Here is a 27,187-nt window from a genome sequence, read left to right as displayed (position 1 = left end):
ATCAGAGTCCAGTTCAAGTATCGTTTCCACAGAGAACCTTCTCGGCGGGTGCATTTAAGATATATTTTTGCCCTCTTCCCACATGGAAGATCCTTACTGTTATTTGCTTCCATCGAATTTTAGTTTAGCACATCAAAGGAAAAATGCAAATAAGACTGGTGCAAACCAGATAATGTATTGCACTTATGTGAAAAGTCAGAAGGCAGATTAGGGCAGATACTGTCATCAAGGGTTCCATCTCCTTCTTTAACTTTCTTCTACCACCCTTAGAAAATGACATCTATGCTCAAGGTCAACACAATGTCATGAGTTATCCCCTGCAGCTCTGAACTTCCTGTCTCTGTTCCAGGCAGCAGGAAGGGCAAGGGGTTAGCACAACAGCCTTTCAGGTGAATCTTCCTGCTGTAAATGCCTTTCTCAGAAATCACATCCAGTGATTTCACCTTTTCTCTTATTCATCCCTTTCTGCAAGGAAGCCTTCCAATCAGCCTTCTCTCTCTATAGCTATATCGATATAAATATATGTGTATTATATATATAAAATATATATATGAACTGAATATATTACTGCCCTGATCATGTAGGGACCTATTAGATAGGAAGTAGTAAATATACAGATAATAATCAATTATCAAACTGTCACAGAAGTCTCATAAGTCATTATTATATACTTATATTGACCCTTCTGCTTCCCCCTTCAGAGTACAGGCCGTGGAGCAGTAGGAGTTATACCGTATTATCTAACTTTTAGGCTAGTTTGACAATATTTGTTGCATGAATGAATGAATGAGCTTGTTTATTATATAATGTTAAAAACTGACTCAATATAGAGTCGTATATACATTTTTGTAATTTGAATCACTGAAAACTATTTTCTGGATGGTTCCCAAAAGTAGACAAAATGGCCCATATGGGATTTAGCCAATGAAATATAAACACTTTTTCCTTTTAATAAATGGTTCTGACAGGAAATTTATATAAAGTAATTTTAGAGCTCAACTGATATGATTTAAAATTTGCAGCTTCTTTAAAGTGCTGACCCACCCTCACCTACCCTGGCATTCCAAGTTCATCTTCGATTAATATTCATATTGGGTTTCAAGAAAGGCATTTTGCTAAGTTTAGAACCTGAAATAATTCATGAGCTAAAAAATTAATCAAACACTAAACTTTGTGGACCCAGCTCATTTACCCGTGGCAGAAGGAAGCTTGCAACAGAGCACCCTGTAAAGCTGATTATAAAAGCTATATGCATTCCCAGGACAGAAGGTGAGTCCAAAAATGAAAATATCCCAATAGTGATCTTATGGTCTAAATGTTAAAGACTCAGATGTGTAGTAACAGATGTTCCTGGCTCTCCAAAAGGCAGTTTTAAAAAGTCATATGGAAAAATGACTTGAGCCAATCCTATTCTCCAGTTTAACAACTTTCAGGTCCAGATGGGAAAAATTTGGTTGAGGAAAGGCATCCAGGATCTCTCCAAACATGCAGAACCACAACATCCTGCCGGACAGCAGACAGCACAGGCAACCAGGGTGTTCACATTATTCTGCCCAAAATGGGTTCTTGGCTGTTTTTTCCTTTTTTAATTTTAAATAGTGTTCTAATCCAAGAGAGCCTGAAGGTCATCGTCACCACCCAAACACTCATGCAGACAAAAGAAGGAGTGATTTCTACCAATGTAAAACCACTGACCTAACTGAAGCACTTCTATCTTCCTTACATTAAAATCCTTAAATGGGGCTGGTATCCTGGAGAGGCAGGTTAAGTCACCACCTGCAAAGCTGGCAGCCAGGTTCTCCACTTCCGATCCAGCTCCCTGCTAACCACCTGAGAAAAGCAACAGAGGATGGCCCCAGTGCTTAGGTCCTGCACCCACATGGGAGACCTGGAAGAAGCTCCTGGCTCCTGGCTTCAGCCGGGCACAGCACTGGCTGTTGCGGCCATCTGGGGACTGAACCAGCGTTTGGAAGATCTCTCTCTCTCTCTCTCTCTCTCTGTCTCTTCCTCTGTCTGTGTACCTCTGACTTTCAAATAAATAAATAAATCTTTAAAAAAGTCATTAAGTTGTCTGAAGCAATGAAAAGAGACTTACCACCAGGGAGAGTCTGAAATAGGATTTTTGATGAAAAGGAAAGCAAAAAAATGAAGTCAAATAAACAAAATTACTTCCTTTCCCAAAAGAAACACATTCAGCAAGCACTGTCTGAGTGTTCTTTAATCTCCAGATGTCAAACTCCAGGACAGGTCCTGGGCCACAGTGTTGGATACAGCAGTTATGCTTCTTGTCTCTGGGGCTTTACATCATCAGAGAACCATGTCCTCAGAGAAGACAAAGATAAAAGTTTGCAGCTTAAACTTTTCTCTGACTAGTGTGTAAAGGGTACTTGCAAACTACATGCAAAATTGAATGATAGATAAATTTACTTTTAAAGGCTATTTTGAGACTTATCTTAAGTGTTTGGTAGTACACATTTTGCATGAATCTTGCAGCACCCTTGTAAGTAAAACAAGAAAATGATGGTGATGATAATGAAACAAATTCCAATTATTTGCTAATGGAAGTTGCCTCCCATTGCCCTGGAGAGGTGGATTTGAAAGCTAAACACCTCATTAATTGAAGTACCTATGCCTCCCTAGCACAAGTACATGAATGAAGGCACATAAATGTCCTCATTAGCCTATGCTGCAGTCTTGATTCCATTTAATGATACCATTTTTTTTTTGATTATAATTCTTTGTTCATGTATCTTTTCACAGCTAAGCTGGGTAAGTAAAGCAACCTGATGGGGCCTCAGCCTGAGAGGGCATGCTGGGAGCAAGCACCAGTGAACAGCGTGGACATGCTGTGGACAGAGAGCTCTGTTTTCCTCTATGAGATTCCTAACCTGTTTTGACTTGCTTTCTTTCTTTTTGTTGACAAGAGCTACTATATATCATAGCAGTATTGAAGCCATAATAGGGGTAGTTTTGCATACTCCATGGGTGCTTTATTTAGCCATATTTAGACCACAGGCTGTTCACTTAAAAGCATTGTGTGAACTCTGCTTATCCTGCGGGATGATTTGTTTTCAGAGGAAGCCGTACGCTCCCATTCCATGAGCCAGGATGGTGAGTAACATCTGTCACCCACACACTCACCACAGAACCACAGCACTGTTGCTTTGTGTTTGGAGATAGACCAGTGAGCAGCAGGACAGAGCCAGTGTGAGACAACTCAGTACCACAGTGTAAGCCGCCTGGACTTACTGGGATTGGGGAACATGTTGGATCCTAGCCTAGAAGAAGGGGATGCACGATTTTCTCCTTTTTTAAAATCAGAGCAGGAAGAATTCAACTATAATATTTTAAAAATTGGTTCTTTACTAATACGTAAAGCTTGTATTTTTTGTGGGAACAATGCAGTATGTCAACACATGTATATGGTATAAACTGAATAGAAGGAATGAACATCTTAATATTTGAGGATATCCTTCTTGTCAATGTAAACTACTGTATGCAATAGCTTTAAATTCTACTTTGGGTAATAGGTTGACCGAAGGCCTGCCTGGATGACTATATAATACTCAGATGGAGGGTTATGTCACATTTTATTTATTTATACCTCAGATGATGACCATTTTGTTGGGCCAGTGCTGTGGCATAGTGGGTAAATCTGCCACCTGCAGTGCTGGCATTCCATATGGTCACCAGTTCTAGTTCTGGCCACTCCTCTTTGACCCAGCTCTCTGCTATGGCCTGGGAAAGCAGTAGAAGACGGCCCAAGTCCTTGGGCTCCTGCATCCATGTGGGAGACCAGGAAGAAGTTCCTGGCTCTTGGCTTCAGATCGGCTCAGCTCCAGCTGTTGCAGCCATTTGGAGAGTGAACCAGCAGATGGAAGACCTTTCTCTCTGTCTCTTCCTCTCACTGTCTGTAACTCTACCTCTCAAATAAATAAATAAATAAATAAAATCTTTAAAAAATAGAATATTAGCCATCCTAGTAGGTATGAAGTAGCATCTCACTTTGGTTTGATTTGTACTTTTTATTATTATTGTACATTTTAATGTTTTTAAAAACAATTTTTATACCTTCTTTTATGAGCTGTTTCCTCAAATCTATTGCCTATTTTTAATTCTGTTGTCATTTTATTACTAACTTGTGTTTTTTGTGTGTTTTGGATAAAACTTCTTTGTCAGATAGATGATCTATAAATATTCTGTTAGAATCTTCCAGTCGTCTTTTTGCCTCCTTAGTGATTTTCCTTAGTTTTAGTTTTCATGAAGCCCAGTTCATCTATCTTTCTATTGTCAGTTTTGTGTTTGGTGTATCATATCTAGTAAGTCATTGACTACCCTGAGGTCACGAAGATTTCTTCCTATGCAGTTATAGGAGTTTTACGGTTTTTGTTCTTATATCTATTATTCATTTGAAGGTATTTTTTGTATGATGTGAGGTGGGGATCTGAATCCATTCTTGTTTTTAAATGTTTATTTATTTAATTGAAAGCCAGAGTTACAGAGAGAAAGGAAGAGACAGAAGGAGAGGGAAAGACAAAGGGGGGGGGGAGAATCTTACACCTGTTGGTTCACTTCCCAAACGGCTACAGTTGCCAGGGCTAGTCCAGGACAAATCCAGGAGCCAGGAGCTTCTTCCAGGTCTCCCACATGGGTGGCAGAAGCCCAAGTACTCTTTCTGCCAGGACACAAGCCAGCTCCCATTTGGGATGCCAGCTCACAGGTGTCAGCTTAACCTGCGATGCCACAACACTGGCCCAGAATCCATTTTTCATTTGTGCATATCCGGTTGTTCCACATTTTTGATGACGAGATCATCCTTTGTGGAATTTTCCTGAAGACCCTGTCAAGAAGCCACTGGCCGTATAAGCACAGGTTTATTGCAGGGCTTTCCATTTGATTCCATTGATCCACATGTCTATTTTTACACCAGCCCCACAGTGTCTTGATCATTATAGCTTTGTGGTAATTTTGAAACTGGGAAGTGCAAATCCTCCAATTTTGTTTTTATTATTTAAGATTATTTTGAGTATTCTGATAACTTGCACTTCTTATGAATTTTAATATCAGTTTACAGGTCTCAATAAAAATGGACTCATTTGGGATTTCAATGCTGATTTGATTAGTTAAGTCAAATAATTTGTATTAACAACACATTAAGCTAATTTTGAAGTGTTAAAGGACTGAAAGACCATTACGCTACATATTTCATTATCAGTAGAGATCTAACATCTTCCCCAAAGTCATGTGATGTGAGTGGCCCCAAAGGTCTCTGTAACGCAACCACACACTGGTACTGAAACGCACTGAGCTGTCAAAGTTCTCCAGTGAGGACAGCTATAACACAGACTAGGAGTTGATCCACTCTGTTAAGAACAAGGAATCTACTCATATCATAGTCTTCTCTTTCCTTGTTTCCATCAAATTTTATAAAGATAATCTATAGGAGTGAAATTGACACTTTGTGATGTGATGATTCTGAATAGCCCTTGTCTTGACTGTTGAGGAATAATGTTTTTTGTTTGTTTGTTTTTCTTTCATACTATTTATTGAACTCGCTACTTAGGTTAATCTTATGAGTATAAAGTTAACTGAAAATTAGATCTTTGTAAAAAAATAAGAATGGGAATGGGAGAGGGAGGAGGAAGAAGGGTGGGAGCACTGGCTGGAGGGAGTAGTGTGGGAAGAATCACTAGGTTCCTAATTTGTAGTATGAAATGCATGAAGTTTGTATTCCTTAAATAAAATTTAAAAAAAAAGAAAAATGTAAAAAAATTTATAACTTTCAAGAAATTCTGTTTACTTTGCTAGTCATTGGCAATATGAGAATGTTTGGATTGCCTACCTTGAAAGTTGTTTTACAGTCATGTAATGCTCAGGTACGAATGTTTTGTTCAAGGCATCCTTTCAAGTTGGCATGCTTCTCTAGGAAATTATTTGTATAAAACAGTTTCTTACCTCATGCAGCTAGAAGTGTTGCTGAAAAAATATTGGCCAGATAATTATCTAAGTGTTTTGAAATCAACTGAATATTTTAATATATTTATTTATTTATTTTAGAGACAGAGAATGTGAGACAGATCGAGAGCTCCCATTGGCTAGTTCACCCCTCCAATGCCCACAATCGCTGGGAGGGCTGAAGTCAGGAGAAAGGAAATCAATGTAGGTCATTGATATGGCTGGCAGGAACCCAATTACTGGAGGCATCACTCCTGCTTCCCAGAGTTCACATTAGCGGGAAGCTAGAACGAGTGGCTGGAGCCAGTCATTGAACTCAAGCTCTGAGATGTGTATGGGATGCTAGCATCTCCGTCATTTGCCCAACCACTAGGTACAATACCTGCTCCTAACTGAATATTTCTAAGGCCCATATCATGTTAGATAGGCAAGTTTTAGGATTACTTGTTGAGAAATGGGGACATAAATAGTTATCTGGGACTAATGAGTAGCTAAGATATGTTGGGCTCCAATAGGAAGATATCAAAAATCGTGTTATGCGTTAATTCATTGAAGACCTAGAAGGGAGGTTTCCATACAACTTAAAGTTGAAAGAAATTTTGGAAATGAACGCATGTAAAAGTGAGCTTTTTATGTCATTTTAAATGCATTTATTTATTTAGCAACTTAAGAGAGACAGAAAGACAAGAGAGACAGGAAGAGCTAGCTCCTAGCCACTTACTCAATCCCCAAATGGTTGCAGTGATATCTGGCTGGGGCCAAAGATGGGAGCTGGGGACTCAGGTCAGGTCTCCCAGGTTGGTGGCGGGGGCCTATTCACCTAAGTCTCCATTGCTGCCCACCAGGGTCTGCATCAAAGGAGGGTGGCATCAGGAACAGCTGGCGTCCAAGAATTACCATGTGGGACGTGGGCATTTTACCCACAAGACCAAGCACCCTCCCCTTTCTCTGCATTTTTAAATGGGTGATGACTAATTGTACTTTATATTGGAAAACTGTACAATGACACTAAGGTCTCTTGATTCAAATTCTAAAGGATTCTATTAGTAGCAGCAAAACTACCCATGTGACTTTGTCACACAGTTATTAATGGAGCCTATAACACTATAACATAAAATTGGTTGAAAGCTGCTAAAATATTTTATAGTACTTAATATGAAATGTAAGTAGGAAGAGAAAATCTAAAGTCATTTACAGCCACATTTTATAAATCCTGGATCCACATTAAAAATTCATATATCCAAACTTCTATATTTTAGTATCTGTGAGTTTTACATTTCTTAAATATTTTTTCATTAACATATTACTGCAATTCATCTTCCCAGGTAGGATGAGTGAGTAATGAGTTTTGGAGAATGAATTCAGCCTGTTCGTTTGGTATTCTGACATCTGCTTGGTACCAGTATGAAAGTACTAGTATGAAAGATTTAAACATGCTTCTTCCTCACTTCTGAGCAATTTATGCCCCAAACAGCAAAAGTTCTTGAGCATCCTCGTCCTCCCTGCACTCCCTCATACCACCAAGAAGCCTTTAATTAAATTCAACAACAGAAGAGCACCTTCTCCAAAGCACAATGCCATTGCTACCCAACTGGTCCACACACCTTGGCTCTGCCCCATGTCCCTAGTAGCTCCTTTTCCATCAAAGAATCTCTACCATCTCGTCCTCACTTGCTACTAAAGTTTTTTGATAATTTTGCTCCTTTGAGATCTGGGGAAAATGGCTGTAGCTGATGTAATGGTCTTAGTATCATCTCAGGGCAATATGCAACAAACAAAACAGCAGTGGCCTTAAACTAGACATAGCTGCAAATTCAAATCATGTCTTGTCCCCCACCTTGCTATCCAGGTGAGCTTGAAAAAATGATTCATGCATTTTGAAACTCTAGTTTTTATTTTAGTAGTCAAGATGGGAATAAGAAACCTGTTTTGCACAATTTTTTTTAAAAATCAGAATGGATGAAATAATGCATGTGATTCCATAAAGTAAGAATTAGGAGTCTGCAACATTGCAGTGACCTTCTAATGCCATTACTATCAATATAAATAGGGAGGCATCAAATGTACATGGTCAGTGGTTGCTATGGAGTGAATGTTGATGTCCCAGCCTCTACTCAAAAAAGTGTGTATTCAAACCCATTACCCCATTTACCAGTATTCAGAGATGGGGCCCTTGAGATGGGTCAGGATGGGAGAGCTCCATGCTCAGCAATGGGAGTCGTGCCCTCACGGTCAATGTCCTGGGGAGACTTCCCTCACCTGCTCTCAGCCAGATGCTGAGCCCTCCCCAGGCCTGCTGCACCAGGCTAGCACCTTGACCTTGGGCATCTCTGTCTGCAGAGCTGTGGGGAGACATCTCTGTTGTTTGTCTGCCATCCAGTCCATAGTGTTCTGTACAGCAGCCCTAACAGTCTGAAGGAGTGGCTAACAGTAACTGCTCAAAATCCTCCCATCGCATGGGTCACGTGAACACTCATTGAGTTTAAAAGAAGGACATTTGTTTAGGTAAATCATATCTCAGTAAAGACGGTTTCAAAAAGAGGGTTACTGAAAGCACGCTAGACTAAGGATGAATCTGGATCTTTCTAGTTATCTTCTTGTTCCCACTCATGGATGCCCCTGGTCTCTGGACAAGCTTCTCTGATTTTCTCAGGCACAGATTGGAGAGTGATTTATTTAAGAAGAGTTTAAGTGGCCTCTCTTCAACTGCTTAGACTTGGGCTATCTTATGACTATGTATGTTTATTCTTATTTTCAAAGTGAAAAAAAAATGGTAGTGTGCTGTCCAGGATATCCTAGGCTGAATATTGGCTCCTGGCTATCCTGTCCTCACAACTCAGCCCTCAGAGGTGGCTTGGAATGAAGAAAGTGGTTATGTCAATACATTTTACTAGTTGGTCACTACCTTGAAAAAGATATGGTACATTGAGGAAGTTAAAGCAAACAAATACATAATATCTCAAATTATCTGTTATTAGATAAACACACAATTTCTTGTTTCATGCAGAACAATTCCATAATATCAACTATAAAAATGCATTCATTCTGTAAACATATCACTCTGAAAATCTTTTTATTTATTGCTATTTTTCTGCAAGTACTGCAAAATAGTGCTCACTCTGTTATTATATTCAATATGTTATTGGATCTCTTTGTTTTGTTGTCGTTCTTAGATTGAAGTGTGTTGGTCTGTGTGTATGTACTTACTTGTTCTTTGAGATGAAAATATCCTTCTAGCACTTTTATGAATTTTACCACACACCTGGGCTTTTAAATGCTTTCCTGAATTCACATTTTAAAGGACGCTGTATTTCATTGGCTGAAGTGCTTATTTCCCAGTTGGAGTTGTAACCCAGAAGAATAACTTTAAACCAACAAATTATATATTTTCTTGCCTAAAGGTGCTCTATGATTGGTTTTATTCCTCTTCCAGTTACATGATTGAAGCACAATAGATAAAACACACTCCAGTGCTTTTCCCCTATGCTTTCCTTTCTTTAGAGTAGCTGCTATTTATATTTATACTACCAGTTCTGGATAAACTCACTTCTTTCGGTTGTCTAAGTCTTGGATAAAATCAGTTTCTTAAGCATTTATTTCATAACATGAAGACTTACGTTTCAGATGTACATGAAATGTGTATGTGTCCTATAGTTTGGATCATTGAGCAGCTGGATGTAGGTTTTGGCCTGATGGGTGGAGATTTGGTGTTCAGTGGTAAAAGGAATTGTGAGGCTCTCACTCCAGGCCAGTGCCTGTTCTCTGTAGTGGAGTCGCTTGACTGTATGAGTCAGGCGTTTTCATAACACTTCTCTTTCATTGCACCTGCTCTAGATTCATTATTTATTCAGATAAATTCAGATATTTTCTCCTTCATAAAACTCCTCATTATTGCTTGGGTTATTTTATCCATTTGCTTAGTTTCCATATCTCTTGTTGTATTCATCTGCCATAGCACATATTCTGACCAAAATTATAACACAGTTACTTGTAAAATGTTCACTCTCTTCCAATAGATTATTTAATTTTTCAGCAATATAATAGATAATCTACCATCCACTCCTGCGGGACATCCTATATACTACTATGTATACATTGGCCACTCTATGCATGTTTATTGAGAGGATAAATGGATGATCAATGCAATTTAGGTGGAATGTTTCAAAAGAGCTGATGGTTGTATATTTTTAAGAAATAAAAAATCTGACATCTTAAACTATAGCAATTATTTAAATATTTCTCATTAATAATTTAGACAAGTATAGCTCACATAATCTCCAGAGTTCCTGTGGCCATTGTTTAGAATGTCCAACTGAAGGAAATATCTGTGTGATTCTGGAAGCTGTGAAGATCATTGTAGCATTTTTACTTTATCCTGAAGAGTGTCTCAGGAGTCTCACACAGGACATTATGTAAGAACACTTCCCAAAAATACTCTAGAAATTACTTTTCCTACAATTTTTCATCCTTGACACTAACTAAAATTCTTTTTCTTTTTCTCATGGAGTTTATGCACAATTAGGACTGTCTGACTGCATACTTCTAGGTAGATTGGTGCTCCTCATTATCTGTGTGAAAAACTCCCTCTGGAATTGTGCTATGTACCACCTGCCCTGCAATGCTGCCATTCCCCATTCATTTACACCTTCTCTACCTTGGGTAACTTGTCCACAAAACTCCTTATATGTGGCTGTCAGCCAGCTGCAACCCCCTGGGAAGTACAGTTCCTCATCTTGCCAGCTTTTCTCTGAAGAATTGATGTCCCTTGCAATTATGATTAATAGTAGTCCCTACTTAATTACATAAAGTCAATTATGAGCGCTGTTCAACAAAACAATCCTTCGCCCCCAGACAATATCCTAGATTTACTTTCTGATCCATAGCAGGAGCAACTGTCTATTAATTCATATGCTGGATATTTGAGAACCTACTGGATATAAGGAAACATGTTACATGCTGTATATCAAATAGCAGTCAATGCCATCTTTGCTTTTAAAGGACTTAAAGCACAAGTAGGAAAGCCAAACAATATGTGATAAATACTATTCAACAAGCAGGAACTGCTATGGAATTACACAGGCATGCAGATCAGGGCAAAGCCTTCTGAAAAAGTTTATTTTATCCATTTAAGAAGTTATTGTTAAACCAGATGTGGTACCAGGTGTCCAGCTAAGGAAACTGGATTTTGTCCTGGGAGGCATGCAGAATAATTAATGATTTTGATGCTTATCTGTGGCTTAATCAGCACAATATTTGAGAAAAACAATTCTGAATAGAGAAGAAGCAACTCGTCAAGACTGAAATCAGGAAAATGAGTTATGAGACAATACTGAAAATTCATTCGGAGAATGAGGATGACAATGGAGAAGAGGAATTGATAAGAGTTGGTGATAGGGCATGAGAGGTGAGAGAGAGAGAGAGAGAGAGGAATCAATATTATTCCCAGTTTTCTTTTACTAAGATAGTTAACACATGTTCGATAGCAAGCTAATCAGTTTAGATTCAGATATGTTGACTTTTAAATATCAATAAGACTTTCCTAGTGGAGAATGAAATTAGTATTTGACTATATGGTCCAGAAGTATTTGTGATTTGGAAATATATAGATGTGATATCATATACATTTCTGGTTCTTCACTAAAAACAATTTCTATTTCTTTCTACATTCCTCTGATTAATTTCCAGTAAAATGAGGCCATATGACTAGATTTGACCAGTAGGATCTGAATGATAATGTGCCATTCCTGAACCAAGGCAGCACGAAAGCTGGATGTGCCTTCCTTGTGTTATCTGTCATGCTAACCTTCATCCAGGTAGGAACTTTCAATGGCAAAATCCAGTGGATTTTGGAGCCAATATTTGAAGCTCAGCATTCCTGAATCTTCACATGGAAAACATCCACCTAACCACTAGAAATACTCACTTTGGACAGTTGCTTGAGAAATGAACTCCACTGTGCACCCAGATTATCTGGTCTGCTTGCTACAGCATTATGACCTACCTAAATTAGTACCAGTCATGACAGAAGCAGTAGAAGTTGGTGAGGGAGATAACCCAGGAGTACACAGAGCAATGAAAGAAGTTGCCAAGAAATCCCTAAAAAGGTTTATATATAAAGGGTAGGAGGAAGGTGAACATTTGTCTTAGAGATAGAGAAAGAGAAATCTTCCATCTGCTGGTTCACTTCCCAAATGGTCACATTAGCAAGGGCAGGATCAGACTGAAGCCAGGAGCCAGGAACTCCATCCTGATCTCCCAACTGAATCACAGGGCCAGCGTCCACTGCCTTCCCAAGAACACTAGCAGAGAGCTGGATCAGGAGAGGAGTAGCTGGGTTCTCACGTAGCACTCATATGTGGGATGTTGGCATCACAAATGGGCTTAACCCATTGAACCACACATGGATCCCAAAGATAAATTTTGAGAAAGACAGAAGGAACAACCAGAGAGGCAGAAGGAAAATTAACAGGCGATTAGCTCAAAACATGCAAGGAAAAAAAAGCTTCACTTGTGCTTAACAGTCAATGTGGAGAGAAGTTAAGGTCTTTCACAAATACAACATCAAAAATCAAAGACTAGTGGGAAGGCATCTTTTGCAATCTCTAAGATGCTGCTTGGGATTCCCGGTTAAGTGTCTGGGTCTGAGTCTGAGTCTCTGTTCTGCATTTGATTCCAGAATCTTGCTAAAGTGCACCCTGGGAGGCAGCAAGTGATGGTTCAAATAGTTGGTACCCTGCCACCTGCCTGGGAGAACTACATTGAGCTCTTGGCTTCTTGCTTCAGCCTGGTCCAGCCCTATCTGTTACAGGTATTTAGGGAGTGAACTAGTGGATGAAAGATATCTTTGTCTATCTCTGTCTCTGTCTTTCTGCCTTTTAAATCAATAAAAATAAATAAAAAATTTAAAGCCCAAGAAGTGGCATTTTTCTTTTCTTTTTTTTTCTTTTCTTTTTTCCAGCAGATCAAGCTGCCACTGGCCACATCATTCAAATGCTGGTTAGAGTCCTAGTTTCTCTACATCAGATTCAGATTCCTGTTAATGCACCTAGGAAGGAAGTAGAAGTAGATTTTTCTGTGCCACCCATGTTGGAGACCAGAATGAAGTTTCTGGCTCCTGGCTTTGACTTGGTGCAGACTTGGTTGTTACAGCCATTTGGAAATGAACAAGGAGATGGGAGATTTCTTTCTTTCTCTCTCACTTTATCAAATTAATTAATTAATTAATTAATATTTTATAAGTAAATAAAAGCACAGACTATTTAAAAATTAATTATTTGAAAGTCAACACATTTCTGAAAAAAGCTGTGCTATACTCCCATCATTATTCTTTTGAATAATTCATACATTCAACATATGGAATATTTTCTTTGTTTAGTATCTCCCATTTCATAGACATTGCCTCCCCAGTCTCTTAACTTTTACCTCCAATATTCCCACTTGGGAATGACTCTCTGTTAGGTGAAAATAGAGATACTGGCTTTGTGTCTACTTTAACCCCATCAGGATCACCATTTCTGTTTGCCTGTTTATTCCATGACACAGATATCTGAGAGTAATGATAGAATAGTCATCAATGATAGCTTCTACTGTAATCTTAAGCTCACCACTTAACCGGAATGTGACATCTTGTTATATAGATGTTGGGGTTTGACTCCTGTTCTCCTGTGATTTTGAACCCTCTATTTATCTCCGAACACTTTCCCCATCTATAGTTCCTTTTGTAGCTGATTTCTCTGACTCTGAAAACATTTTTCATGAGGCATCTTTCAAGATTTCCTTAGGCTCCTACCTGCGCTCACTTATGTCTAACCTTCTGAATGTAGTTTCTACTTGGACCTCAAGACTTGTCTGCTCACTTTTCCCTTGGGTCTCCTTAGGTGTGACCTCTGATTTTTGTGGTTAGAAGTGAGCCCCTTCCTGTGTAGGTGAACTTGGCAGATTCATTCTGGGCAGAAATTTTTCCTACTTGGACAGATATTTCAGAGCTTCTTTTTAACCTGATCTATGTCTATTTTTAGATAAAATAACATTTTAATTTCACAAGCATAACAACTCCAATTTTTACACAGTCGTCTGCATATTCTAACTAAGTTATAATAAATCTAGATTTAGTCCAAAGCAGGGAACTTGCAACATGAGAATCCATGTAACCATTAGAAATCTAGTGACACATGTAGTCATTTTTAGAAAAGTACCATGATGAGGCCGGCGCTGCGGCTCACTAGGCTAATCCTCCGCCTAGCGGCGCCGGCACACCGGGTTCTAGTCCCGGTCGGGGCGCCGGATTCTGTCCCGGTTGCCCCTCTTCCAGGCCAGCCCTCTGCTGTGGCCCGGGAGTGCAGTGGAGGATGGCCCAGGTGCTTGGGCCCTGCACCCCATGGGAGACCAGGAAAAGCACCTGGCTCCTGGCTCCTGCCATCGGATCGGTGCGGTGCGCCGGCCGCAGCGCGCCGGCAGCGGCGGCCATTGGAGGGTGAACCAACGGCAAAAGGAAGACCTTTCTCTCTGTCTCTCTCTCTCACTGTCCACTCTGCCTGTCAAAAAAAAAAAAAAAAAAAAAAAAAAAAAAAAAAAAAAAAAAGAAAAGTACCATGATGGCGATCCCTCCTGTAATAAGCAGTTCTTTTGTAGTTTGAAGCTATAGCACCCTTTGGGAAAGACAAAGTGCTTGGCAGGGAACGCAGTGCAGTTCAGAAGGGTTGGTAATGTATTTACACGGACACTGGAGCAAACTGCCTAAGTTCATCTTTCCTCAGATACTTAAACTTTGGGAGAGATTGGTTTTTTGCTATATTATCATTCTTCTCCTTAAAGCTTATAGGCCTTTTGTGAGTAGTGACTGAAATAACTTATCTAAATTGCTCAAAACCATAACAGGCACAAAGTAAATGTTCAAGCAACAATAAAAACAACTGACATTTTCTGAGCTCATGACAATGCACTAATGAATCCTCGTGGTCACCCGATACAACAGAGACTGGTATTCCTGTGTTAGGGACAAAACCTTTCAGGCTCAGAAGAGCTGAGTACCTTGTCTGCATAGCAGAGTTAGAATCCGAGTCTCAGCCGAGGGCTCTTGGACACATGGTCTCAACTATCTTGCCATTCTGACTCCTGTTCAATGTGGAGTGTCAATACTCCAACTTGAAGATTTCTGTTTTTGAAAGTAGTCAATTCTTAAGTTCTGGGTCTCAGTCTGGGTCCGTGCCATGTTGGGAGTCTATGTAGGACAGCTTGTTCACCACCGTGTTTCACTCTTCTTGACTCATGGACTTCTATCCTGCCATGGGTACTTCATGTGTCATGAACACTGCTTGCGGAGGGTCAGTGCTCCTCACCCGGTAACAGCAGGTGACACAGAGACCACTGATCTTGTGCTGAGAGCACATTGCAGGCTCTGCAATACTTGCAGATAGATGCTTATGTAACTAATAACCTCAGTTTTTAAAAATACAACGTAGGAGGACTGCAGCCTCTTATGAATGCAAAAAGGCTATCCCAATGCAATACTTAATATATCTTCTGATGAGGTTCATAGAGAGCCTAGATTTTCCTAATTACTGCTCTAGTTAAGCAATAAAAAACAAATTGATCTTTATGTAATGGCACAAATATGAATTCACTCATGCCTAGAATACTTTCCCAACCCTGGCTCTTATTCTACCCCTGAGCTGCCAAAGCAACCCAGAAACTGGATACTCTAGGAAATCTGATGATCTAAATTATTCAAGTTTCCCAGCATGTCCTGCTGGCACAATGAGGCCATACTAGCTCAGGCTGTGCACTCTGATGCACACTTATTAGACTGTCTTTAATTTCCAGAAAAGTTGGTTAGCGTGAAGAACAATTTAGCTGAAACTGAAGCATTTTCTCCAACACAGCACTTTGGGCTGACAAAGCCAGAGACTCCTTCTCCCCAGAGCTGAACATCACAGAATTTTTTTTTTCATTTATTAATGGCTCAAATTGACAACTTGGATTGGGCCTGGTGGGATGGATGCTCAAGTGTGTTGCAGATACTTTGGATAATTTCTATGTGTGATGCTATTTTGACAAGGTGGACAGGTTTTGGATTTCAAGTCTTATTTGGTGGAAGGTTCTTTTCTTAGTTTTTTTTTTTTCTCAAGCCAAGGGATATAAAGGCATCATGTTTTCTATAAGGAAATAAAAGTGGAGCACTATAAGCAATTTTAATTTAGGAGGTCAATGAAAAAACCTGAGGTGCCCCTTTCTCTATTAAGCACCTATCTTCTTAATATCACCAGTCTTATTTTGTATGTGGTAAAAGCAATATTCAGCAATGATAAATGTCAAGGTGTATGTAACATATATATATCTATATATACTATATAGATATATGAGCACTTAGTCATATTAAACTAAATACAGGGAACCTCAGAAGGTTCGTAGAAAATAGAATGAAAACCTAAGATCATTTGGTATAAAATTATTGAAATCCATTCATGCAAGGAAACTTCAAAAATTCCTAGCAACTGAGTATTATGAAAAACCTACAGATTTCAAAATCTTTTTTGCATAAAAGTAAGCATCTTGTTTTGTACATCAAGACCTATTTGTTTATTTTTCTTGGAAACAGAGGCTTAATATCACAAAGTGAAGGATTCGTGAAAATGAGCATAATAGGGCAAAATGGTTGTCACATGTATGGTATACATCAGTGAAGCAATCTGCACACCAAATGATGGCATCAGCCTAGATGTTCACCGGCTGATGGCTGGATAAGGAAAATGTGGCATGGACTCACTTTTGATCTCATTTTCCCAAAACCCCTTTGAAGTACCCTCATATAGAATACTTCTGCCTATCCAAAGACCAATGATCAGTCTTATTATTAAATATCCAGTAATGCTGGAAATTTTATAAAGTAGGAGAATGATTCTCCCACACTTTAAATAAGTAGACATTCTATTATTCAGTGATAAATGTGTGGCTGGATTTTTATAAAACATACATGCAAGTCATCATCCCAAGACAAAGCCCATGGGAACACAAGTGGTAGGGCCATTGTGAATCCTGGTGAGTAAGTATCTTAAAATCATTACCCATGTAAATGTACACCTAGGAAACAAAATGACCAGGAGCTTTCAAAACCAGTCATAGACTCTCATTCATGTGTGCAAATAGGAGTCGCTATCTTCCCTGAGACATATGAAATACTTCTCATAAGTGAGCTTGACTGAACTGGGAGAGATATTTAATTTCAATCAGCCAGAATTGAAAGTAAACTTCATTTGATACTAACTGAAACCAAAGTAATCAGGCCAGTCTTTCCATTCTATTGAAGTCTTTCAAGAGGCCAATTAGAAAAGAGTCTAAAATATTGAGAAAGACATCATTAATTTCCCAGTAAAAAATCTCTTATAAACAGAACTTGACAGACAGGAGATCTATACAATTATCACATTTACATTTGTATCTTCAGTTTGAGATTGGACAGTTTTAGAAGGAAAAATCACTCACCTCCTACCATCTCTAGCATCATAGGAATATTGCCTAATCCCAGTAAGCCTTCATTTTTCTCCACTGAACAATGGGAAACAATATAGCCCATATCTACTCTCATTCCACCCCTGGTGAAGTGTAAATGGCATTATGTCTACAGCTGTTAACATGGTATCCATGATGTAGTAAGTACACTGTAAATGCTAACCCCTAATTCTCCTCCTTCATTCCACTTCTTACCTGTAATAGATAAAACATTTTCCCTTGCATGTTGCAGAAACCTAGTTGGGATGCAGTCATGATATACTGGTTCCCTGGTACCGAATTTTGCTTTTTAGTTTTTGTTTTTAAGCATCAGTGTCTCTCCCTGCTGATTAGTGCCCTGCTTGTTTGCCACCTGTTGTAATCGGTAGTTAGATATCTTGAACATTTCCCCTGGCAGCAATCCCACTCAGACTAGCCTAAGCAGAAAAAGACATCTTTTGACTTTGATACTAATGTGATGGAGCCAAGCAGAGTTTGTTCCAGGGTCTCTAGCGCTACATCTGGCTGCCTTTGCTCTTTCCATCTGTTGAACTGCCCCTGTCTCCCTGTCTTGGTATGAAGATAGCCACTGACTGCCCCAGATCCTTATCACCACAACACTTAAAGTAGTTGAGCAGCTCCATGGATAAGAAAATATGTCCACTTCACCTGCACATCAGTCTCAGGGCAGAGCTCTTATTGGCCAGGTCTGCTTCATATGCTAATCCCTCTGCAGGCTGGAATGCTGTTTTGTAGAGCTCATTGATTTGCAAATCCATCAAACTGGGTGGAAGGGAGGAGAGACTTTACCCAAATGTTACCCATGGGTTTTAAGTGAGGCTGGGTTGAAAACACAACTAAAACATGTTCATTACCGAGAGTAGAGGTCACAGTGAGAAGAGTTGGATGCTTCTGAACCTTGAGGGTAGAGTAGACGAAAGTTTGGAATTTAATATTGAAGCAGTTTTGGCTGGGAGCCAAGATCACATTGCTGTTAAATATTCTAAAACTGTGACAAACAATTTTAAATCAGTTCATATTTCTATTTCTATAAATATAACATGTAGCATATTTCTGAAAATATTACATTTTTAAGAGAAAAGAGATAATTGAGAGGTTGGAGTATATGCTTTCTTGCAACTCGGTTACTTCCACCTGCAGGAAATACACCTGCTCTAAACGCATAGTACACTCAGAGGTACAGGCAGACTGATAGCCACAGAGCCGGAGTAGCACTAACCAGATCAGAGCACATCATGAAGTGACCTAGAGACTTATTAAACTTTGTGTCCAGAGGTGCATCGTATTGGCTTAGAAGATTCAGATAAACACAAGACTCAAGCATCGCAGAACACGTTTTTTTCTGTGTAGTGGTGAAGATGCTGCTCAGGATACTCACATCGCACATTGGAGTCCCTGGGTTTGAGTCCTGGCTGTCTTCCAGTCCCAGCTTCCTGCTAATGTGCACCCTGGGAGGCAGCAGCTTCCCGACCCCTGCATGGGAGCCCTAGGTGAGTTTCTGTCTCATGGTTTTGGCCTCACTCAGCCCCAGCTGTCGTGGACATTTGGGGAGGGAACCAGTGGGTGGGAGATCTGTCTGTCTCTCTGCATTTCAGTAAATAAAATAAATTTTTCAAAATTTTTAAAGAAAAAAAGATCTCAGGATTGAGTGAACATATCTTTAGGGCCTTTTTCCCCCTCTGGAACAGTTGAGACATTTGGGATGAAGAGGTAGTTGATGAAAACTGACTGGCTGGTATCACCTCCCCAGGAGTTCCAAAATCATTGCCTTCTCTTCTTAGTACTCCAGTTACTATCTAAATGCAACACAATCCAAATCAAATAATGGACAAAGCTGGCTAATACATTTTAATAAAATAATTTCTAACTATTGGATGATATTTTACTTTGTATTGAGGAGTTAAGCTTTTTATTTCCTAACTAGATCAGAAACTCTTGAGGGTATGGTATATTCATGTGTGTGTGTGTGTGTGTGTGTGTGTGTTTCTAGAGCACAAAATAATCTGTGATTTTCATATTAATTTCTTAAAGAATGTCCAGTTGAGGCCGGCGCCATGGCTCAATAGGCTAATCCTCCCCCTGCGGTGCCGGCACACCGGGTTCTAGTCCTGGTTGGGGCACCAGATTCTGTCCCAGTTGCCCCTCTTCCTGTCCATCTCTCTTCTCTGGCCCAGGAGTGCAGTGGAGGATGGCCCAAGTCCTTGGGCCCTGCACCCACATGGGAGACCAGGGGAAGCACCTGGCTCCTTGCTTTGGATAAGCGTGGTGCGCCAGCTGCAGCGCGCCCACTGCAGCAGCCACTGGGGGGTGAACCAACAGAAAAAGGAAGACCTTCCTCTCTGTCTCTCTCTCACTGTCCACTCTGCCTATCAAAAAAACAAAAAAATTTAAAAACATAAAAAATAAAGAATGTCCAGTTGAATCAAGTTAAATAAATATTATTAAAGGATTAATGCTACTGATCAGTTTCCCAAAATAATACATAAGCTAGAAACAGTATGAATAGGAATGTAACAAAAATGTAAAATGAAATCTTATCAGGCACTTAGAAGTTATTTGGCCTGAGTGAGAATCATTTGCTTAAACAGCTTGGAGATTTATTATGGATAAGAGTCACAGTGCTAACTAGTGATTAATACTGCCAGCACCTCAAGCTTTTGTTTATGGATCTATTTTATTCCTCCCAGGGTCATCTTTATGGCAAATGAAATGAGGCAGTTGCAAACAACAGAAATACTATAAACATGTAAACATTCAGAAAAAATGCTCTTAATTAGTTAATTATGACAATGTTAAATAGTAATAAGTTACTGGAAAAGCTAAATTTGATTTAAAATACCCATTTATTATGCCACTGTTTCTATTAGGAAGAACACAGCAAACTTCAAGCTGTCTTAGTGTACAATGAATCATATTTGTTCACGTCCCAGCAGAATAGAAAACATTGCTAACATTCTCCCAGCTATGAAGCATGCATGCCCCTAAGTGAGCAAAAGACGGAAATGGAATCAAGGAAGTGATAGATATCTCAAAGTACGTACTCTGATAAAATATTAAATTCCATCTCTTCTCCCCAAAATATGAGAAAGTTGTTACCAGGATATAGGGGTAATAGAAATTGTTTAATTTAATTGGTTTGTGACTTGTGGATATAAGCTTTCCTGATGGTCACAGGAAAAGGAAAGCCCAGCCATGTTAGAGTTGCATCATTGTTTACTGGTGCAGCTCTGTGCGTTTGTAGCATTCGCATCACGGAAACCATAGCAACAGCAACAACCTCTTCTTACTGAAAATACAAGCCCCTGGTGCCACAACTCCACTTGAACTCAGGGAGGAGAAGCCTTATTTTATTTTTTTAAACAGATACATAAATCTTTTAAAGAACCCTGAAACGGAAACCTGATCATGTCCCTCTTCAGACTCCCTGCCTCCCCCATTATGCTCCATGCACCTGTGCTAGCTCAAGATTTTCAGATTCAGTCTGGTTCATGTATTCATTCCAATACCTCCCCAGGTAACTCCCACCCCTCTGGGTCCTGGATCCAGGCTGCAGGCAGACAGCAGAGGGTGTCAAGTTCATTCACATGTGAGAGCTTTTTAAAGCATCATTATTTTTTTATTATTTGTATTTGTGCCCTTTTATCATTTATGGAGCTTGAAAATATCTCCCACTCTTCAAACTGGCTTGTAACCAAAACGGATTAGTCTCAAGAGAAGTGGGAAAAGAGTATTTAAACAAAGGATTACAGTGAAGAAGTTCCCCAAGTTCAAATTCATATAAGCAGCCAAATGCATAGTTTCAGGAATTCTTAGCATGGGTTAAATGTTTGCTCAGAGATGGAGTATCTCAGAGTCTCCCTTGAGGTTCAATCTCAGAATTATAGCACTAAAAGAAACAAGCCGGTTCTTAGAAAATGGAAGTGTCTTTATGCTGTTCCCAATGTATAGGAAAATCAACTTCTTCTGGTTCTCCTTGGCTTCTCACTCTCACTCCAACAGCTTCTTCCCAAATCACACGTTCAACCTTACTGATGGATCAGGTGGCACCTCCTCCCCAGAGCCGGGCTTGACAACCCATCCTTTATGTCCCTCTAATCTTGGTTTTCATTTGTCATAGCCTTTATAAGATGGCAATTAACATGGCTTGCAAATCTTTCTTGCAATTAGATTGAAAGCTCCTTCAGGGCTGCAGTCTTGTCTGATTCTCCTTTTTAGATCCCAGAAGGCATTCATTATGGCACATAAAATATGCTTAATAAATATTTGCTAAATTGGATGGAAAGCCCTAAAATTGGTGTGTGCTAATCAAAGCCCCAGAACTGTAAGTTTTGTTACAGACTGTGAGGCTCTAGAGGCTAGAACTGTGATTCCCAGATACCTGCTCTCAGTCTGGTGCTGAGTTGATAGGAAATGCTGGGATAGATTTTAAGATGAAAGATTTTGGAGCCACTTCTTCAGATATTCTAATTTAAGAGTTCGGAAATATGTATAGACAAGTGTGATTTTTAAAAGGTAGCCCAGATTTTAGTCCTTTTGAGATGATATTCATGAAACAGATGTCCTGAATATTCCTTAATTCAGAATGTCCTAAATACACTGCATTTAAAGTCAAAATCAAATAGATATGTTTAGTTGACATTAAGCTATGTGAAAAGTTGGCTAATGAGAGCTATTTTAGAATAAAGCTCCTCATCTTCTAAATGCCCTCCTTTCCCTTGAAATGGTTCAGAACGAGACAGAGTTGGTTGTTTCAATAGAGACTTAACTCTTCTTCCTTCCACCCCCCCCCTTGTTTTTTTGTGGGATCAACACCTTATTTTTCAGGGTATACGCTGTCTGCTTCCTTTCATGAGACTTCAAAAGGATCAAAAAGGATAGATGTCCAGTCCATAATAAAGATGATGCAGGTATGTAGGCAGAATTTCCCTCTTAACCCTTTCACACTTGTGAAAAAAAGTGTCGGAACTGATGAGTGACGAATTCAAAGGAAAGTGTTTCTCACTGAGTACAGGGGCGTCCAGCTCCCCCAGTCTTGGGTTGAAGGCAAGGCCTTTCTAGTTTCCTTTACGCAAGGGCAGATCATTAACTTCACAAGTTACTACTGAGTTACTCATTGCAGGCTGTTTGAAGCACCTTTAAGTTTCCCCCATGGAACCCTGTGACTGTTCCATATTGCAACTAGAATTAATCTCTGTCAGAGGCCCAGACTGAGTTCCTCACTCAGTGCCTCATGGCTCAATGCAGGCCTGTGGGAGTGAACCAGCAGAAGGAAATTGTCTCTCTCTCTTTCTTTCTCTTTCCCTCTCTCTCTCTCTCCCCTCTCTAATAACTATCATTTAAAAAAGAAGCTATCCTCACGTAATGAAAGAAAAGAAGATAAACATGCAGAAGAATGACAACTGACAATCAGGTTAGAAACTAGGATCTGGGTAGGGTCAGGAATCAGAGTTTAAGGTCATCAAGTATGCAGGTCTCTACATCTTACCAAGTTGCTTGGTCTTTATCTGATATTCTAAGCACCAACAAACATTGGTTCTATGAGAGAGAGAGAGAGAGAGAGAGAGAGAGAGAGGTCTACATATACTTCCCAGTAAGTCTTCAAGCACCAACAAACATCAGTTCTATGAGACACAGAGAGAGAGAGAGATCTACCTATACTTCCCAGTAAGATTTCTAAGGAATTGTTGGCACTATGATATTGCATACGAAACAGTTCTATTTGCTCCCTGTCAGATTTACAGCCTTCTAGATAAGAGCTCAGAGTCCACTTGGCAGCTCTGTACTTTCTTGCCTCCAATGTGTAAGTTGCAGCTGCTCCAGGACAATGTTTTAAGACCACTGGGTCAATATGTTTCAGACCTGGGTGATCTGGCAGGGCCTCATCCACCTGGGCATCCAGCAGGCTCTGGACTTCCGCCCGGAGGAGAAGTGTGAAAGCATTGGAGTCCAAGGAACGGGGATCCACCAGTGTCTGGGAGCCTTTCTGCTCCACTCTGAGCGCCCCCAAAACACTGTCATTACCAATCATATGCACCATTATGAACTGTCAAACTGTTATTTTTAACATTCCTAAATTAAATGAGATTTTCAAATGCCTAAGATCTAAATAGAAGTGTTTCTTCATTTCTATCCAGTGGAAATGTCCTGGCTATATTTGCCTCTAACTTCATTAAGAATCAGATTGTTATTTAGACAGGCAATTTTTTTTAAAAAAGTTGTCTTCATAGCAAAATTTTCATCCAGTATTTTCATTCTTTCTGCCCAATAAATACCTTAAAAATAATTCTTTTCTGTTTGAAGCTGCTGATGACATGTGCCTTTAGTCTTTGTTTTAGGGCTTTTCTTTTTTTAAAATATTGTTTTACTTGAAAGACAGAGTCACAGAGAGAGGCAGAGAGAGAGAGAGAGAGACAGAGAAACAAAGAGAGAGATGTCTTCCATCTGCTGGTTCACTCCCAGATGGCCATAATGGCCAGAGCTGAGCCTATCCAAAGCCAGGAGCCAGGAGTTTCTTCTGGGTCTCCAATGTGGGTGGAGGGGCCCAAGCACTTGGACCATCCTCTGCTGCTTTCTCAGGCGCATTAACAGGGAGCTGCATCAGAAGTGGAGCAGCCAGGACTTGAATAGGCCCCTATATGGGATGCCACCACTGCAGGCCAGGGCTTTAACCTGCTGTGCCACAAAGCCAGCCCCTTGTTTTAAGTTTTTTTTTTTTTTTTTTCTTCCTAAAGCATCTATAGTTTGCCTTCATTCTAGCTTATTGGTTACTTTTTTATCAGTTTTAAGTCATCTAATTGTCTCCTAGCTTCTAATGATATTGGAGATGTATCAGCTGAAAGTCTCCCACCCCTTAGCACCTTACCTTTTGCTACACTGATTTTAAAACTCAATGTTATCTTGTGTTTTCTATAGTTTTGGTGTACTATTTATGTGATTTTCTAAAAACATTTGCACGTATATATCTAAGTATATTTCTAGATGTCCTCATTTAATCTGAATTGGTGAGTTCATCAGTTATTGGAAATCTCTATCCATTATCCTTTGAATATTGCCGATTCTTTCTCTTTCTCCTCATCCCCAGGGACTCCATTTAGATGTATCATAGACTTTCTAATTGTATCATGCGTGTCAATTGTGATTCTTCTGTATGTTTATCTTCTGGTTCTGGGAGTGGAGCTGGTCCTTGAACCCAGACCTCCTCTATGAGATATAGGGATCTTAACTGGTATATTCACAGGTGTCTAAAATGATAAGCCCAATGCCCATCCCCTGCCTCCAATTTTTTAAGTTTCTATCTATTTATAAACTTGAGAGTCAGAGAGACAGGTAGACTTGGATAGTTTCTTTTAATCTGTCCTCCAGTTTATAAATCTGTCTTCATCTTGCCACATATGTAGTTGTGCCCATCCATTTGATTTAATTTCAGTTACTAATTTCTAGAATTTCCACTTAGTTCCTCCTCACTGTAATAATAATATTTGTAATAGTTTTAATTTCTTTGGTAGCTTTTTTTTTTCAAATATAACCATCCTCTCTGGAATAAACAGCACTTGTTGTTTTCAGTTTGGGTCTGATAATTCCCATTATCTGGAGTCCCTATGCATCTCTTTCTCTTGTTTCTGGCTAATTTAGTCTTGTCACCATTTATGATTTATAGTATTTTCTGGATAAATTACTGGAAAATATTTTCAAAAATAATTTCAAATCTAGTAAGTTGTTAGCTTCTTCTGTTTGTGGTTTTGTACCTTTTGGCAAGGCCTCTGAAGTCAACAGGAGGCTTAGACCCAGAGGCTGGGACTATCTGGTTCAGTGGCTGCCCGGCCAGAGCAGTGTGCACTGCCACTTCAGTGAAGAGGTCTCGAATGTCCCTCTATAGAGCAGGACGATCACACACACTGAGGTCTCTGCCTTTGGCGGGCACAAAACTACAAATACCATTCCTTCACCCACAAAACATCTAGCAGCCAGACATCTAGCAGTTACCAGTAGTATTTAAAGGTTGGAAATTGAGGGTCAACGTTGTGGCACAGCACGTTAAGCCGCTGTCTGTGGTGCAGGCGTCTCATATGTATGCCAGTTTGAGTCCCAGACATCCCATTTGTGATACTGCTCCCTGCTAATACACCTGTAAGGACAGCCCAAGTTTTTGGGCCCCTGAACCCATGTGGGAGACCTGGCTGGAGCTCCACGCTCCTGATTTCAGCTTTGTCCAGCTTTGGCCATTGGACAATCTGGGTAGTGATGGAAGCAGATGGAAGAGTCCCTCTCTCTCTCTTCATTCTCTCTGTCTCTCCCTCTCTCTGTAACTCTGCCTTTCAATTAATAAATAAATAATTAAAAAAAAAAACAGTTGGATAACTATCTAGGGGAAAAGCATTAGTTTTTGGGTCCATTGGTGGTAAAGGGTGATTGTGTTGAGGTGTGTTTCTTTTAAACCCATTTTGTTCAAGGTTTTTTTTTTGAATCATGAAAGGCTGTTATATTTTATCAAATGCTTTCCTGCATATATTGAGATTATCATGGGGTTTTTTACTCATCAATTTGTTAGTGTGATATATCATGTTTATTGATTTGTGTATGTTGAATCATTCCAGCATCCCTGGGATAAATCTCACTTGGACCTAGTGGATGATATTCTTGATGTTGTTGGATTTGGTTAGCTAGCATCTATTTGAGGATCTTTGTAGATTTATTTTTACAGTTTTAGGGCTTTAATGTTATATGCTGTACTCCCAAGCAGAAGTCAGCCTCATTCAAACAGCATCTTAAATCACATGGCACTGACCTTGCCCCTTTGGGGCACTAGAATCCTGTCTGCAATAGTCAGGTTAGGTTCACCTAATGCAAACATTTTTCCAAAGCAATACTCAAGAGAAGCACTATGATTTACAACTTTATGAGAAAAGTAAAATCAGGGAAAAGACTATGCAAGAAGGAACTTCCAAAGATAGTTCCTGGGAAACCCATTTGGGGGTACTTCAAAAAGTTCCTGGGAAATGTGCATTATGATTAGCCTATGGATTTTGCATTGTTCTACCAAAGTGTATTTATCTTTTAATTATATTTTCTATTAACTTTTTGATGTCTCTTCATACATTCAAAGGGTGGACAAAAGGAAAGGAGTAAAAAATAGGACAAAAATAGAGAAAAACATATTAATTCTTATCTAGGGATAGACTAGCAGCATGAATATTTAAAACAAATTGGGTTAGAGACATGGTCTCTTCCCCTGGGCCAATGTTTAAAGGAAGGTGTGGGGATGAATAGACCTACAAGAATGGTAGATGGCTATGTCTTAGATTTTGTGCGTTAGTCTAGGTTCTCCAAGGAGACAGACCAATAAGATGTAGAAAGGTAATAATAAATATAGATGCAAATAAATTTAGATATAGATATGGGAAAGGATTTTTACCAGGAGACATGGCTCACACACCTATGGAAACTGAGAAATCCCATGACAGGCTGGAGCAAGCTGGGAATGACGCTAGCATGATTCAGATGAAGTTCAAAAGGCTTAGAACCAAGGAAGTTGGTGACATGACTCTGGGTCTGAGGCTGCAGCCCTGGTAACCAGGAAAGAGGTTTAAATACTAGAGTACAAAGACAAGAAAGCCTATGCACCTGTCCTATTCCCAAGACAGAAGAATGTACTTCTGCTCAAGGATACAAAGGAAATCTCTTTTTCTTTTGCCCTTTATCTCCAGTTGATTGGATGGTGCCCACC

General features: G+C 39.6%; 1 long non-coding RNA gene and 1 pseudogene across 1 annotated transcript in view; one reads left to right on the top strand and one right to left on the bottom strand.

The window, feature by feature from the left end:
- Positions 1-27,187, top strand: part of LOC149120057 (uncharacterized) — a 71,045-nt gene that overhangs the window by 30,872 nt on the left and 12,986 nt on the right. Inside the window, exon 2 of the long non-coding RNA XR_016226844.1 lies at positions 18,814-18,953. This is a non-coding gene — a long non-coding RNA (uncharacterized LOC149120057). The remainder of the gene's footprint in view (positions 1-18,813; positions 18,954-27,187) is intronic.
- Positions 22,574-23,500, bottom strand: LOC100345710 (COMM domain-containing protein 3 pseudogene; annotated as a pseudogene).

This window comes from Oryctolagus cuniculus, chromosome 20 (genome assembly GCF_051225735.1).
Source record: "Oryctolagus cuniculus isolate XC-2025 breed Fujian yellow rabbit chromosome 20, ASM5122573v1, whole genome shotgun sequence".
In the NCBI taxonomy this organism is placed as follows: Eukaryota; Metazoa; Chordata; class Mammalia; order Lagomorpha; family Leporidae; genus Oryctolagus; species Oryctolagus cuniculus.
Note: the sequence above shows the minus strand (reverse complement) of the source record. Positions and strands in the feature narration are given on the sequence as shown.